This window comes from Aethalodelphis obliquidens, unplaced genomic scaffold, assembly GCF_003676395.1.
Source record: "Aethalodelphis obliquidens isolate GAN/ISIS:26980383/991018 unplaced genomic scaffold, ASM367639v1 scaffold29, whole genome shotgun sequence".
Taxonomy (NCBI): domain Eukaryota; kingdom Metazoa; phylum Chordata; class Mammalia; order Artiodactyla; family Delphinidae; genus Aethalodelphis; species Aethalodelphis obliquidens.
The window spans coordinates 22,088,651-22,106,376 of NW_020837973.1; the positions used below are offsets into that span (position 1 = coordinate 22,088,651).

The following is a 17,726-nucleotide window of genomic DNA, read 5'->3' on the forward strand; positions in this document are numbered from 1 at the left end:
TTACATAATTTTAAACAACATTTCTTTAATGTTTCCAATATGTTCTTATTGTTACTCCTACTCTCTGCAGTCATGATTGATCATATGGTATTTTTAAAAGCCAGTGAAGATTTCTTTGGAGAAAATATGTTGCCTAATCAAGTAAAATCCTAGCATTGAGCAAAAACATCTTTTTCAATCAATTATTTGGAAGTATAATTATATTTCATTTTCTGCCTTCTTTTAAAAGCTTAGACAGGGGACTTCCATGGTGGTGCAGTGGTTTAGAATCTGCTTGACAATGCAGGGGACTTGGGTTCGAGCCCTGGTCCAGGAGGATCCCACATGCCACGGAGCAAGTAAGCCCGTGAGCCACAACTGCTGAGCCTGTGTGTCACAACTACTGAAGCCTGTGCACCTAGAACCCATGCTCTGCAACAGGAAAAGCCACCACAATGAGAAGCCTGCACACTGCAACGAAGAGTAGCCCCCGCTCGCCACAACTAGAGAAAGCCCACCCGCAGCAACAATTGACTTCAGAACACAGCCAAAAATACATAAATAATGAGTTAAAAAAAAGAAAGAATAAAAGTTTAGACAAAGAAAAGTCCTGAAACATGTACAGAATATTATAACTACTTTTTCCCAAATACACTGGTAAAATTCCTGGTAAAATTCCCTAAAAACAGTATTAGAAACTGACAGTTTGAGTACATTCTGAATATAATAAGAATAGTGGCAAAATTAATATTTATTAAATGGCTATTATAAAAAGCACTTTGTATTATCATAATCAATCTTGCAACAACCCTAATATTACAATTATCCACATTTTCACCTGAGGAAATTGAAATTTAGGAAGATGAAATAAATTCATTGAGACCACACTAGAGGCAAGAGATAAAGCTGGTGTTTCTGGCTCAAGAATCCAAGCTTTTAACCATTACAGTTAGTATTTAAGTAAACATGATTTCTTCCCTTCTCTGTAGCTCAAAAGAATGGCAGGCAGTTTAACACTGGGAAGGGAAGAAGGAGGGAGTTAGGAGATATAGAGTTAGCATCAGATCAAAAGTTATAAACACCACACCTTCCAATGTGGTGTATGAATCAGTTTTATAATTAAGCAGTGTAGAACTTACTGAAAGAATTATTTACCAAAGCATGATTCACCCAAAATACATAGACCATTGTGTTTCCTTATTGAAAACATCCAATAACCAGTAACGATTTATGATATAATCTTAAAACTCCAAATTGGGCATATTTTCATTTTTGTTTTATAACTGTAAATTACATTTTAGCCAAAATGAACACAATTTGGTAGGATAAGAAGCATATTATCTACATGTTATTTGGGGTGAGAATATTGTCATTATAATTGTTTATTTATGCACAAATGGTGTAGTCCTATCAATGTACATTGAGTACTGTGCTGACAGGTGCTTTTAAAGAAGGGTATCCAACCAGTCCTTGTGAGGTCAAAGGTCACTTTTCCAGCAAATACATTGTATATAAGGACGTAAGAGAATATGACTAGGGTCACCTAATTCAGATATGGTAAGGAAAATATTGAACACCAACAAAAAGACTGTCTACAGTCCTGGGACAAAGAGTTAACAGTTAGACTAATACAAATGTCTCTGAAACTTTAACCAAAGATCATCGAAAAGAGGAGATCAGAAAAAAAGAAAGAGAAGCTGTAAAAGTGCCAGAAAATAAAGGTAGGCATAACATAACAAACAAAATGATGAAAGTGGACCTTGTAGGACAGCAGATCCTTAGAAGTAGAGAAGAACTGTAATCACATAATTAGACTCCTTCTTTTGGAAACTATAAAAAAGTATGAAAATTATGTTCAAAATATAATCACACAGATAGGAAGGAATCAACATTTGGAGACATTAGAGACAATTCTAGAACAGATCCTGCTGTCCCTAGTGCCTTCAAGAAGGATAGAACCTCCCTCGACATTCAGGATAAAGGAGGAATTCTTTTTCATTTTTTCCTTTGGAGAGTTGTAAGACTAACTGTCCCTTATCATTACAGATAATGATACAGAAATATACAGACATATATACAGGTATATATGTCCTCGTTACAATAAGATATGCTTTCCTGCCTTAGCTTCAGTGAGTCTTCAACTTTCAACCAGGAGAAACTAGAAAACTAAAAATCTTGGACACTAAGAGTTGATATCTAAATATTCTATAGTAGCTGTCTGAAATTCCCACCACTATATAAACAGTAACGTTTAATAAAAGGCTAACTTTATATACATACAAAGATGAATATTATATTAGAACCACTTGTTTCATGAAGCAACAAAAAATGCAAGAATGCACGTTGTTAACATTAAGGTGAGAAATAGAAAGTGTCCACTTCACATTTTTATTAATAAGTTTATAAGTATCTAAGTAAGCATAATATAACAATCTAGTTTTTACAAATTAAATTACTTTTAATTAGAATATTATATAGAAAAAGAGCAAAATTTATTAACATGCCAGAGCTTTTGAACTTGCCATTTCTTCTACCTAAAATGATGCTTTTCATGATATTTCCTTCTCTCCATTCAGAACCAATTTAAATATCACCGTCTCAAAAAATGCCCCCTAACTACCTTGATAAAGTCCACCCACCCCTTCAGAAACTCTCCACTCCACTGCCTATTTTCTCAGCATTCATCAGTACCATATTTATCTTATTTGTTATTTGTATTACTCCCCAAGAAAGTATCTTCTGGTGATTAGAAACACTTGGTATCATGTTCACTGCTATAACCTCTGCACCCAGAAAAATGCTATATCATAGTAAATATTTACTAAATGTAACTTAAAATAGTTTCTATATTTTATGAATACTAACTCATTTTACAAAGATTAGGAATAAACAATCAAATCATTCACCACAAATATAACTTCCAAGTTAATTTTAGTGAATGTTACAAGCATGCAATCATTATTATCTTTTTTTTTTTTTTTTTTTTTGTGGTACGCAGGGCTCTCACTGTTGTGGCCTCTCCCGTTGCAGAGCACAGGCTCCAGACACGCAGGCTCAGTGGCCATGGCTCACGGGCCCAGCCGCTCTGCGGCATGCGGGATCCTCCCAGACAGGGGCACGAACCCGTGTCCCCTGCATCAGCAGGCAGACTCTCAAGCACTGTGCCACCAGGGAAGCCCCATTATTATCATTTTTGTTTGAACTACATTTTTCAAACCACAGTAAAATTCTTGTACAAATAAACCATCTTTATAAGCTCTATTCACTTTAAGTTCAAGAATACCATTCACTTTAGTTATTAATGTAATTCAAAAAATAAAAGGGAGAAAACCATAAAAATGATAGAAAAGGAAAGTTAAATACCCAGCATTAAAATATGTGATGATAGGAGATACTATGAAATTTTATTACCATTGATTTCAAAGACCTTCATAACTCATTCATATCTCCAAGATCCATGTGTAATGTACTCATTCTAACTTAAAGCAATAAACTTTATCGTATTCTACCTATGATTGTAAATATTCTATATTAATTTCAATATGGTATACATTTACACCACAAAATTTTTCAGAATATAAAATATTTTCATTGTATGCTATGCCAACTTAAGGAACCACATGATATGTATGAATATTTATATTCATAATGTTGTAACTGACTTCCAGATTTACCTTATCTAATTTCAAGAGCAATGAAAGAGTCATCAAATTAAGCTAGGTGTCTCTTACACTACATGAAAAGTTTCAGTGCCCTTTACCTAGTTATAATGAACCTGAGCAATAACATTCTTAATAAGAGCAGTTATTATAGGATCAGAAGTGTCTCTTCATAATACACTATAATGTAGATATTGTTCATATCTTTTCTCAGGAAGCTTCAAGAGCTCTGAAGCGTTAAAAGACTTTCTGAAACTCATACATGAAGTAGATAGTAAAACTGGCTTTTCTACTTTGAATGTCTGACTCCAGGACTTTGCTTGACCTTCCAACCATAAAATATTACCTATCTACACTTCCTGTTCATTGCATTTTATTATACATGAGACAATTTGCACCCAGAAATGAAGATAAACTACTAATAAGACAACTAATATATACAGCTGGGAAGACATTGTATATCTACTGACACCACCAACCAAGTGCATTTTTACTATTATTTTGATAAACTTGTTAATTACAAATATTTTAACTTATAAACTGTTAAGCAGTCCATACTTTTTCAGGATGATATGAAAACTCCATAAATATCATGAAAGCTTTGGCCTTTCTTCCAGGGAACTTACACTAAATCATACCTAAAATATTTTTATAAAGATTTCAGGATAGGAGAGGGTGTGGAGAAAAGGCAACACTCTTGCACTGCTGTTGGGAATGTGAATTGGTACAGCCACTATGGAGAACAGTATGGAGGTTCCTTAAAATACTACAAATAGAACTACCATATGACCCAGCAATCCCACTACTGGGCATATACCCTGAGAAAACCGTAATTCAAAAGGAGTCATGTACCAAAATGTTCACTGCAGCTCTATTTACAATAGCCAGGAGATGGAAACAACCTAAGTGTCCATCATCGTATGAATGGATAAAGAAGATGTGGCACATATATGCAATGGAATATTACTCAGCCATAAAAACAAACGAAATTGAGTTATTTGTAGTGAGGTGGATGGACCTAGAGTCTGTCATACAGAGTGAAGTAAGTCAGAAAGAGAAAGACAAAAACCATATGCTAAGACATATATATGGAATCTAAGAAAAAAAAATGTCATGAAGAACCTACAGGTAAGACAGGAATAAAGACACAGACCTACTAGAGAATGGACTTGAGGATACGGGGAGAGGGAAGGGTAAGCTGTGACAAAGTGAGAGAGTGGCATGGACATATATACACTACCAAACGTAAAATAGAGAGCTAGTGGGAAGCAGCTGCATAGCACAGGGAGATCAACTCGGTGTTTTGTGACCACCTAGAGGGGTGGGATAGGGAGGGTGGGAGGGAGGGAGAGGCAACAGGGAAGAGATATGGGAACATATGTATATGTATAGTTTATTCACTTTCTTATAAAGCAGAAACTAATACACCATTGTAAAACAATTATACTCCAATAAAGATATTTAAAAAAAAAAAGATTTCAGGATAGTTTTTACAGGCCAATATCACTGATGAACATAGATGCAAAAATCCTCAACAAAATATAGCAAACAGAAACCAACAGCACATTAAAAGGATCATACACCGTGATCAAGTGGGGTCTATCCCAGGAATGCAAGGATTCTTCAATATACGCAAATCAATCAATGTGATACACCATATTAACAAATTGAAGAATAAAAGCCATATGATATCTCAATAGATGCAGAAAAGCTTTCAACAAAATTCAACACCCATTTATGATAAAAACCCTCCAGAAAGTAGGCATAGAGGGAACTTACCTCAACATAATAAAGGGCATATATGATAAAGCCACAGCCAACATCATCCTCAATGGTGAAAAACTGAAACCATTTCCACTAAGACCAGGAACAAGACAAGGTTGCCCACTCTTATTCAACATTGTTTTGGAAGTTTTAGCCACAGCAGTCAGAGAAGAAAAAGAAATAAAAGGACTCCAAATTGGAAAAGAAGAAGTAAAGCTGTCACTGTTTGCACATGACATGATACTATACATAGAGAATCCTAAAGATGCTACCAGAAAACTACTAGAGCTAATCAATGAATTCGGTAAAGTAGCAGCATACAAAACTAATGCACAGAAATCTCTTGCATTCCTATACACTAATGATGAAAAAATCTGAAAGTGAAATTAAGGAAACACTCCCATTTACCATTGCAAGAAAAAGAATAAAATACCTAGGAATAAACCTACCTAAGGAGACAAAGGACCTGTATGCAGAAAACTATAAGACACTGATGAAAGAAATTAAAGATGATACAAACAGATGGAGAGATATACCATGTTCTTGGATTGGAAGAATCAACATTGTGAAAATGACTATTACCCAAAGCAATCTACAGACTCAATGCAATCCCTATCAAACTACCAATGGCATTTTTCACAGAAGTAGAAAAAAAAAATTTAACAATTTTGATGGCAACACAAAAGACCCCGAATAGCCAAAGCAATCTTGAGAAAGAAAAATGGAGGGCTTCCCTGGTGGCACAGGGGTTGAGAGTCCGCCTGCCGATGCAGGGGACACGGGTTCGTGCCCTGGTCTGGGAAGATCCCACATGCCACGAAGCGGCTGGGCCCGTGTGAGCCATGGCCTCTGAGCCTGTACATCCGGAGCCTGTGCTACGCAACGGGAGGGTCCACAACAGTGAGAGGGCTGCGTACTGCAAAAAAAAACAAAAAAGAGAAAAATGGAGCTGGAGGAATCAGGCTCCCGGACTTCAGGCTATACTACAAAGCTACAGTAATCAAGACAGTATGGTACTGACACAAAAACAGAAATATAGATCAGTGGAACAGGATAGAAAGCCCAGAGATAAACCCACACACATATGGTCACCTTATGTTTGATAAAGGAGGCAAGAATATACAATGGAGAAAAGACAGTCTCTTCAATAAGTGGTGCTGGGAAAACTGGACAGCTACATGTAAAAGAATGAAATTAGAACACTCTCTAACACCATACATAAAAATAAACTCAAAATGGATTAAAGACCTAAATGTAAGGCCAGAGAGTATCAAACTCTTAGAGGAAAACGTAAGCAGAACACTCTATGACATAAATCACAGCAAGATTCTTTTTGACCCACCTCCTAGAGAAATGGAAATAAAAACAAAAATAAACAAATGGGACCTACTGAAACTTAAAATCTTTTGCACAGCAAAGGAAACCATAAACAAGACGAAAAGACAGCCCTCAGAATGGGAGAAAATATTTGCGAATGAAGCAACTGACAAAAGATTAATCTCCAAAATTTACAAGCAGCTCATGCAGCTCAATATGAAAAAAAACAAACAACCCAATCCAGAAATGGGCAGAAGACCTAAATAGACATTTCTCCAAAGATGATATACAGATTGTCAGCAAACACATGAAAGAATGCTCAACATCATTAATCATTAGAGAAATGCAAATCAGAACTACAATGAGATATCATCTCACACCAGTCAGAATGGCCATCATCAAACAATCTACAATCAAGGGTGTGGAGAAAAGGGAACCCTTTTGCACTCTTGGTGGGAATGTAAATTGTTACAGCCACTATGGGGAACAGTATGGAGCTTCCTTAAAAAACTACAAATAGAACTACCATACAACCCAGCAATTCCACTACTGGGCATATACCCTGAGAACACCATAATTCAAAAAGAATCATGTACCACAATGTTCACTGCAGCTCTGTTTACAATAGCCAGGACATGGAAGCCACCTGAGGGAAGGGTAAGCTGTGACAAAGTGAGAGAGTGGCATGGACATATATACACTACCAAATGTAAAACTGATAGCTAGTGGGAAGCAGCCGCATAGCACAGGGAGATCAGCTCTGCGCTTTTTGACCACCTAGAGGGTTGGGATAGGGAGGGTGGGAGGGAGGGAGATGCAAGAGGGAGGAGATATGGGGATATATGTATATGTATAGTTGATTCACTTTGTTATAAAGCAGAAACTAACACACCATTGTAAAGCAATTATACTCCAATAAAGATGTTTAAAAAAAAAGATTTCAGGATAGTTTTGATCATGAAATGTATACTTTGGGCCCTTTAAGTATGTGGCCATATTTTTAAGACTCATAATTTAGCAGGAAAACATTACAATATAAGATAAAAACCAATGGCTGACGACTTGGATCCAAGGCTGAGATGTACTTGATGTATTTCTAGATGTGATGGGTTGGGGATAAGGGAGAAATTGTTATTGAGTGTATTCTTAATTTATAAAATTATACTTTGTGGAATGTATTATTAATTAAATATACTGTTGGCTAGGTGAGCAACTAAACGGCTATTATAACAATACAGCAAAGAGATATGAAGGTTTTTATAAGAAGAGTGGTTGAAGGACTAGATAGTAAAAGACCAATGTAAGATGTGACTAGTGTATATATGTAAGGATTTGGCATTATGTCTTACAAGACACAATTACAAATCATAAAGACATTTTTTTTTCTTTGTATGTGTTTTGGAAGCAGTGAAGAGGAATAGAAAAACGGTCTTGGATTAATTTGAAAAGTAGCTTTTAAAAGGGAGTTATAGTCCTACTTATTGTGTGCTCCCTGTTACGTATTAGGATTATTGATTTCAATTTTAGGGACAATATCAAACAAGAGTTCAATTCACACAGGGCAACTAGAATGGTAGAACAGTCTGTAAAATGTTACTTACTTTAAAATTGAAGTAATGAGTGTTGTTTATACTGAAGAAAAAATATAGGCTGGACAAAGTTTTCTTTGAATGCTTTTCTTTTAATACTATTACATAGGGGTGAAATAAAGATTAGTACCAAGCAAAACTAAGACAAAATAAAGAGAGAATTTACAAACAGATAAATGTTGTCACTTATGGCAAAAGGAAAATCTCTAACAACTGAAGCTGTTTGGAAATAAGAGTGGTTTCCATGTGAAGGTCTTCTCAGCACATGTTCCACAACAGCATAGAGCCTAGGACGTGTAGCAGGTGTTCAATAATGAGTAAATTCAAAGGTAAGAAAATGAAATAATCAGCCAACAGATAAATTAATTAACTGCTACAAATAATCCGAAGATCTTTTTCCTGATAATGAGCTTAAAAGAAAAGAATACAAAGAGTGCCTATAGGATTCTGAACAGACTTCTGCACACATTTAGGACACTACATTATTCTACTGATGTTATGAGAAGCACTGCTTCTACCAACACCTGCAAACTGTAAGATGGACTGTCATTTCTACTACATGAAAATGGAACACAAAATCAGCTTCTTAATGTAAAAAGTTTGTATGTATCCATTTTGGGATTCCTGAGGCCAAGCAGTCAATATCAAAACACTCTGCCAACTTGTTGCCTCACACACACAACTTATCAGTATTAACATACAAGGATACAAGGATAGCCTTAGATTTTCAAGTCCCAGTTTTTCTTAACGATTCTCCAAAATCCTCCTGCAGCTGTATACGTGACAGGGCTCCATTCCTGGACCTGCAGTCAAATCCACTTGTCAGTAGTACCACGTCTCCTTGTTCTACTTACCTCTTTTTTAATGAATTGTGACCTTGGTAATATTCAACTCCCTATAAGACCCATTTTCAGTCAATTAGAAAATAAAAGTTGGGAGAGGTGGAACAGAGGAGAAGAGTTTCTAAAATTGCCCACAAATATATTGACCAGTTTTTATTAGCACCTCATCTAAGGAGTTTCTCATGTTAGAAAAGCTACTTTTCTATTACAGGTCACTGAATCATCTCCCCAAAGTGCAAGCCAAATTAAGGAGGAAAAGCACTGGTAGTTAAATATATTCTGTCTTGGATGTAGAGGAGGAGTGGGGCTAGGGAAAACTGATATGGAGTTAGAAGCAAAGCCATAAGTATGGAAACAGAAGTAGCAGCAAAGCTAAAGCTGCAGTGAAGGTAAGAAAGCACAAGTAGTTAAAAGTAGCAAGAGAAATAAATTATCACAGTTCATTGCATGGAAAAAGAAATCTGCTTTCTGTGAATCACTATAGACTTACATTCAATTTGGAAGACGTCAGTGGGCAACGTATAACTTAAGTCTATTTTAGCCACCAAACAATTCAGAATTCAAGCAGAAGGGAAAGGATAAAAGAAGATGGATGTGGATAATTTCTTTCCTCATAGATTACAGGTATAGTTAAAGGAGAAAATAACATTTAACACTTTCAGCACAATACGTCACCTAGCATATTAGAAATAGTAACTTATTAATGAATTATATAGTTATATATTATTAGTATATCATTTGATATATCTTATCAGTATATTTTTATTGAGAACTTTTTAATCACATGTAAAGACTAAAAATTCCTTCCATAATCTTACTGTATGCTTACTTTCTTATATATTAAATTGGTTAAAAATCTACTTTTAGCAAATTGACTATTTAATACTTTAAAATTTTTCTCACCATGGAGATAAAGATTAGTTTCAAATGGGTTCCTGTTGACATATGTAAAAATACTGGATGAAAGGTAATAAAAACATCAAGTAATTACATTTAGAAAAATGATATAAAATTGTAATTTTAATAAAATGTATATCCCTGATAGTTTATAAAACATCTATTTGTAGAAAGCCACGGTAATGTATGACTATGTATAGAATTCTATAATGATTATTTTCTAAAATCTGCTTTCAGTTCCATATTTTATATAACAAAATGTTACTTATAAATACTTAAGGGTATGTTTGTCCAAACCCACAATCTAAATAAAATTTTCATTCTGGGGTAGAGTTTCCTCAACGCTCTTTCCATAGGGGCTGTTTACCTACATTTTCTTGTAATTTTAGAAGAGTGCAATTTAAAAATATGGTCATTGAAATATAATGCAAGACATATACAAGTGACATATTTATCCTGAAATAAAATTTTATTCCTCCTTGAATATGTTTAAAGCTCAATTTCAATGTAAGACTTCGATAAACACAGTTTAGTCTTGGGTAAAATGGAGCGCAATCTCCATGCTTGTGTTTAAATAAAGGGTTGCAGTGATCTCAAAGCAATGCTTCATTTGTCAGCAACAAACCACAAGAAGCATAGATCTGGGGAGACACCAGACATCCATGATAGCATTATTATTAAATTATTGTGTGACTCTGCTACTGAGTCTGCAATTGAATCTCACTACTTTCTTAGTCTCCATTCTGTCATTTGGTCTCCGTCAGTTTCAGTATTCATCTTTGGGTATAAGGAATTATAAACTCAAGCAGTTTCCTGATATATATTTATTTTTTTAAAATTCTATTAGAACGATTATCCTCTTAACTTTCTAAAATCGCAAAAAAATTTCCAAAATTGGAAATTTATTTCTTATTTAAATAAAACAGTCTTCCCTATTTATCTATTGAAAGCAAAATTTAACACAGGTCTCAAGTCCAAAGTAGTGAGCTCGAGACACCTCATACATATATGCATATATATATATATATATATATATATATATATCTGTCTATCTGTAATAGATATAGAGAGATAAATATATAGATACAGACAGCACTGTTTAAAAAGTCTTCATTGTAATGAACTAAAATAACTGCAATATTTAAAACTGTAAGCTTATTATTGGTATTCACTATTTGTATTTCAATAGAACTTCCTATTCTAAACTGACCAAAGTTAATTTTAATTATAAAGAAAAATATATTTATTCCTGGTATGATAATAACTTTCTTCACTGTTAATGATTGTATCAGGTACCTCAATTCTAAGCTAAACAGAAAAGACAGACACATATGATTTGCATACAAAACCATATATATTATTATAATAGTGTATTAATTATTTAGTCATTGGAAGAGTAATATTGTCAGAAATACAAATCTGAATCTTATTTAATGCTATTGTACGAAAAAGCATAACTGAATTGAAACTATATATAAAATGTCACATCATCTAGTTAAACTGGCACGATTAGGGGAGAAGAAAAAATATTGTTTCTCTTCTAATAGTTAAACCTATTTCAATCCCTGCTCAGTACATGCATGGTTGATTTATAATGTTCTAATAAGTTATAACATTTACCTGGTGAGTGGAATTAATACAAATATTTATCCTTGACTGTTTTATTAAATTATTATATATATGTTATTAGACATAAAGCAATGCTATTTAATCTTAGTATGTTTTTAATATAAAGAAAATTTGGAATTAAGCAAATAATTAACTTACCCAATAATACAAGAAATATAAAATGCCTATTGACTGACCCTCGGCTATGGAAAATGACCAAATAAATAAAATTCCATCATGAAATGTGCTCTCTCTGTATTTTATATAACAAATAAAAAATAATAAAGATCTTATTTTCTGATAATAATCATCTAATTTTTACCTAATATGGTTTGAGATAGCATTATGATTCCTACTTTACTTTCCCACCCACCATAAGAGTGGGTAAAGAGATTATAATTTTATGAGGTCAAGACTTTTAGACATTCAATGGAGAATGATTATTTCTAGTTACAGTTTTAAAAAATGCAAGTCTAATTCTCCCTATTCAAAAAATTATTCAAATCAATCATAATACATGAACTTTAAATTTTTCCAAAATTTAAAAATAGTTTTAATTGCCATTTTATTATTTGTTCATAATATAATATCCATAACTGCCTGACAAAATAGATTCTTAGTGTCTAATGTTATACCATTGTAACAATTTAAAGGCTATAATTAATTTATACATTGAAATAATTGATTGTGTTATTCCTTTCTATTTTCCATATATATTTTTTGGGTACATACACACACATACAGATCTACCTGTAGATACAGATACACAGAAATACATATGGATGCAGATGTATAGATAAATACCTGAAGATATAGATATGTAGATGTTACTTTGTAATTTGACCTGTAAGTTTTCTCCAGTGTTTCATCTGTGGCTTAATTACCATTACAGTGAAAAAGAGATTTGAGTTTCTTAGATTTCTGATATATTCTTTGCATTGTGAAGTATTTATAACACATAAATGTGAATATTTTGAAAAATATTTTGTGCAATTACATTAAATTATTTAAGTAACCTGTTTGGTAGAAAAAAATAGATGATAAAGAAATTACTTGTCTGGGGGAAAACCCCCTTTGAAAACTTTTAGGATTGATGGCCTAGTTTATAAAAGCAGTATGATTTAAATTATATCTTTTATCATAGGAAGTGAACTGTTGGTGTTTATTTGCTTAGATTACACATTGTTATGCTATACATTGTTATCATCCTTATTATACTTCCTTCCTATAAATATTGTCCCTTGTTTTTTATGACTTTCCTAACATCCTGTTTCAAGTAAATATGAAGGAAAAGTCCATTATGCGTTGGATACTCTATTAATAATACATAAACTGTAGTGAGTTTAGCATATTCCAATATAAATTCTGTCGGGTATATCTATTTCTTACAGTACATTTAGGAACACGTTCATCTTTAAACTCAAAAATCAAATAATAACTATTAGCCACTGCTATCTCCTTTCTTTGCAATTGTAGGATTAATCTCAAAGAGTGATATGTAGAGCAGGCTTTTTAATTCAACCTTACAAAACAGTCATATGCTGTGGTGTTTCATTGATTAATTAGAAAGACCAAGAATTATCTTGCTCATGAATAGAAATAGAGACTATGAGAGCACTCATTCCCCCTGCAATTGATTTATAATTTAGCAAAGTAATGGAATAAGGGGAAAAAAAGAGAAAAAAGGAAAACCTTGAATATCACTTAAAGAAAATATTCAGGTCTTGTCCTTTTCCCCACCTTTTCTCTTAGAAATAAATAAATATGTATTACACACACACACACACACACACACACACACACACACACACACACACACACACACACACACACACACACCACAGCAACAACAATACCTCGTGAGGTTTCCATTTTCTTTTCATAAGCAGTAAGATCCATTATTAGGACTTTTGTGTTTTGGGAGGTGTTTCTCAGTAGTTCTAATATAAAATGTCTTGGTTAGGCTCCAGAGATCCTGCTTTTATTCAGACACTTTGCATCTTAATGAGGCTGTAAGACCATCTCTTAGTAGTGCTAAATTTAGGGATAAGTGCATTAACATATTAGAACTGCTATGAAAATATTTAAGAGTGCTATAAAGACACTCCTCACTGTGCATTCCTTACCATATTTTAATGATGAGGATAATGGTGGTTCCAGGCAGAGGAATTTGAAGTGAATCATAGGAGAAAAAACTTTTTCAGGATGTTTAAAACTATCTAGTAGTCAGTGTTTTCAACTCATCACTGTGTGCGTGTGTGCGTGTATACATTCCTAATATGATTCTCATGACTCAACTTTCACACAATGTTTCCACATGATGATATATTTTCACACAACGTTGACAATTTTTCATATATAATTTGACAGCCTTGGTTATGTAATCTGATTTTTCTAAACCTCAGTTTTCCTGTGCAACATCAAAGTTGGAGGTGGTTAAAACCTCATTTCTAAAGTTCTAGAATTTTATGTTAACACCTAAATAAGGTAATGTCATAGACATTAAGAAGCTTTTGGGGATATATTTTAAGACACAACTCATTTTTGAAAACAGATATGCAAGATACGAAGAAAGAAATTGCTTTACCTTAGGAAACGTCTCATGTTCTACAATAAAAATAATCATATGTATAAATTCACATCAGGTAAAAACAAAGCTAATTAAAACCAATGTCCTTTGGTCCCATTTAGCATGTTTTCTTCTAGAAAATTTCATTAAATAGAAAAATTAAGTAAAATGCCTAAGAACCTAAGTAGAGTTTTTATAATAAAATACCTCAGCATAAACCAAACTTACTCTACTAATGTTACTATTTGATAATACATATAATAGGATCATATATTATATATATAATTATATATATATATATATATATATCCTTGAAGTCAGAAGTATAAATATTTAAAATATCACATTGGACGTTCTTAAAGTATCACACTCGGTTTTTTTAAAATGTTAAATTTATACTTTAAATTTACCTTTGAGGGAACAAAATTAGTCTTAAAGAGTATAGCAAACTAATGAAGCATTTGTATTATTGCAGCATTTGTATTAACACTAAGTAATGATCCATTCTAGGCTCTTCACTTTCACAGAGAACAAGTTACAGCCAATGTTTATTGGTGACACACTCACATGTATTTTTTAAATTAACTCTCAACTTAATTTATACTTTCTTGCATACAGTATATTGCCATATTACTCACATATTTTGTTATGTAATTTTAAGCACTGTCCAAAGCATTCTGATTAGCTGCACCTATACATTGTGTAAATATTGTATGGAATGCGTGTCTGCCTCAAATCACTAAAAAAAGGTAACCCAGCAGAAAAAAAAATCTCTGATTATTTTTTTTTATTCCCATTTGGTGTATGTACCAAAGAATCGATATTAAACTGGCTAAACTTTGCATGTATGAGGGGCACAGTAAAATACCAAGTGAAATCTTTTCATGCAAGTTAACATTCAGAAGAGCTTCTGATCTAACATACAATTGATCAAGTCAAGCAACGTATCATTTAAAAATGTAATTTCAAAGCCAACTTTGATATTGTGATATTTTACACGTAGGCAGTGGTACAAGACATTTTTATTTCAATTATGCAAAGGATACAATAATGGTGACATAATTATGTGAACCATTTCACAATTGTTTTTTAAGCTGTCAAATAGTGTAATAAAGGGAAAACTTATTTTTCCATCCTAGAAAATAATATTATCTTATATGACTTGCTTTATTAGTCCTACCAAATCTTTCTGACTTAAAGTTAGAAAAACTGACACTACCTGCTTCCTCTGAAGCATTTTTCTATTCATTATTTCCAGAATTAGATTTGCTCATATCATGAGCTTTATCTTACATTTTCTCATTTTTCAAAGCAAATACAGAGATGACAGTATTTCAGCATCTCAGCATATATCTATTAAGTGCATACAATTATTTTGTACTCTTCCTTTGTGAAAACTTCAGTTGAATCCATAATATGCTTGATGACAAGACCGCAAATGCATGTTGTTCATGTTATGTCCAAGTTCTTTGCTGCTATGTGCTGGAATAGCATGTTATTTCATTTTCTTTATTTTTCAAAAAAATCTACCATTCAAACCTGTATTAACCGGTTTTGTAGTTCTACACTTGACACAGCATTGTCTAGGTAATGAAGCAGTGTCTGAATCTGAAAATAGGATTTATCCTCTCTTGAATCAGTTAGAGGTTTTTAAATCATACTTTTTTTCCAAGTTAAGAACACTGAGTGATCAAGTTCATTCTTAGCTATGGCTAAAAATAGACGACACTGCTAATTTTACATATAAGTAAAGGGAGCCAAATGAAGATTTCCTCCTTTCATGAAAAGGTTACCACCTTTTGCTGTTATAAAAATCACTTATTTTTTCATGCTACATAGATTTCAAAGACCTTGTGAAAAAATCTTGATTATTAATCTCATAGATATATAACACAATATTAAATTACAACAAATCTCCAGAAAAGACCTCCAGTTTCTCCTCAAATCTATAGTCCATTACATTCTCATCTAAAGTTATTAATACAAATAAATGTGAACTCATCTACTACAGGTGATAACTTTTATGCACGTTTGTTATTTAGAATAGATTCTGAGAACACACACTTAACAGTATCTAAATGTAAACACTGTAGAATATTGATAATGTTTTAGTTAAAATTTGACATGCCTTTTTAGAGATTAGCGTGCTTGAAAATACAATTGATGCGAATGGTTATTTTAAGTATGCAAAGTAAAAAAAAAATGCTCCATCAAGTCACTACATTTTCCATATCACTTCAAATAAAACACAATTTTGCCTTTGAAACTCTCTCCCTCCTGTGGTTTTCATCCACAGTCTTTATTACATTAAGATACATTTGCCTGCAATAATGGAGAGCAATTATAGCCAACAGATGTACACATTCAGAATATGACCTGAGTGAGAACTACAAATATGTGAAGAAACCTCCTTCACCAGGTAAAGTGATCACCATAATCCTGACATCCTATGTCCATCTATATATGTGTTATTTTTACTGTTTATGTATCATTTCATTTTAATATTAAAAATAAATCATTTCTTATTAAGACATGAAAAAGGTGTCTTTTATTTTTGACAGTTCTGACTCAAATTATGTAAACAAAAGTTATGAGAAAACCAGGAGTCCATTTAAAATTGATATAATAGTATACACAAACACAATTAATATGTGAGTAATTCAAAGCCACCAAAATCAACACAATGTGAAGTTTAGTTTTATTTTTATAATAATGCTCCATATGCAAGCTTGAGCACTATAAAAAGAGCTTTGGTAGGTATCAGTTTTGTAAAAGTAAAATAAGAAGCAAACATTGCAAGCTTTTTCACTGAGCATTTTAATATCTTATTCAAATACTATAAAACGTTTTCTTACCTGCTTTTAAATGTTGAGAGAGAGAGGGGGAAAGAGAAAAATATAGCAACTAGGAGAAAAGCAATATTTGTATTACTACATTACAGGAAAGTAAAAATTAAAGAGCTTATATTGTCAAGCAAAGTAAATAACATTTACCTTGTTTAGCAATGGAATCGAGTTTAGCCCTGCTCAGCGCTGACAATTCTGGTGCTGCTTCTCTCTCATTCCCTCTCCTCTTTTTATAGTATCTTCACAGCTGAATCTCAGTGTGCCTCCCTCTTCCAGCGAGCATCACTTTTAACTCAGACAGGCAGGAAGCTGAAGCCAAAGGAACTCTCTATCTGATTGGTTTCCATTCAGCGTTTCTGTTTAATAAGAGACGTCCCTCACATAGGAAGATATTGCCACTGATGGCGCTGCAGGGCTCCAGGTTTGGGCTGGGGGAGGAAAGACTCTTTAGGCATAGTGATTTGCAAGCAAATAAAGTAGGAGGGCTCAGAGAAGAGGGCTTTGTCAAAGACCCCTGTAAGAGAAAATAACCCAGTGTTTTTCGTCTCCGTTAATCAGCTCTGCTTAATATGTTTGCAATTGGGAGAGAAAGGTCACAGCCTGTCTGTAACCTGTAAATCATCTGTAGAAAATATATATCACATGGAGAGTGCTGT

At 33.3% G+C, this 17,726-nt stretch overlaps 1 protein-coding gene across 1 annotated transcript in view; it reads right to left on the minus strand.

Annotated features, from left to right (window-relative positions):
- Positions 1-17,323, minus strand: part of CDH9 (cadherin 9) — a 126,442-nt gene extending 109,119 nt beyond the window's left edge. Inside the window, exon 1 of the mRNA XM_027125384.1 lies at positions 17,218-17,323. The gene's annotated coding sequence lies outside the window, so the exon portion shown is untranslated. The remainder of the gene's footprint in view (positions 1-17,217) is intronic.
- Between the last annotated feature and the right edge of the window lie 403 nt (positions 17,324-17,726).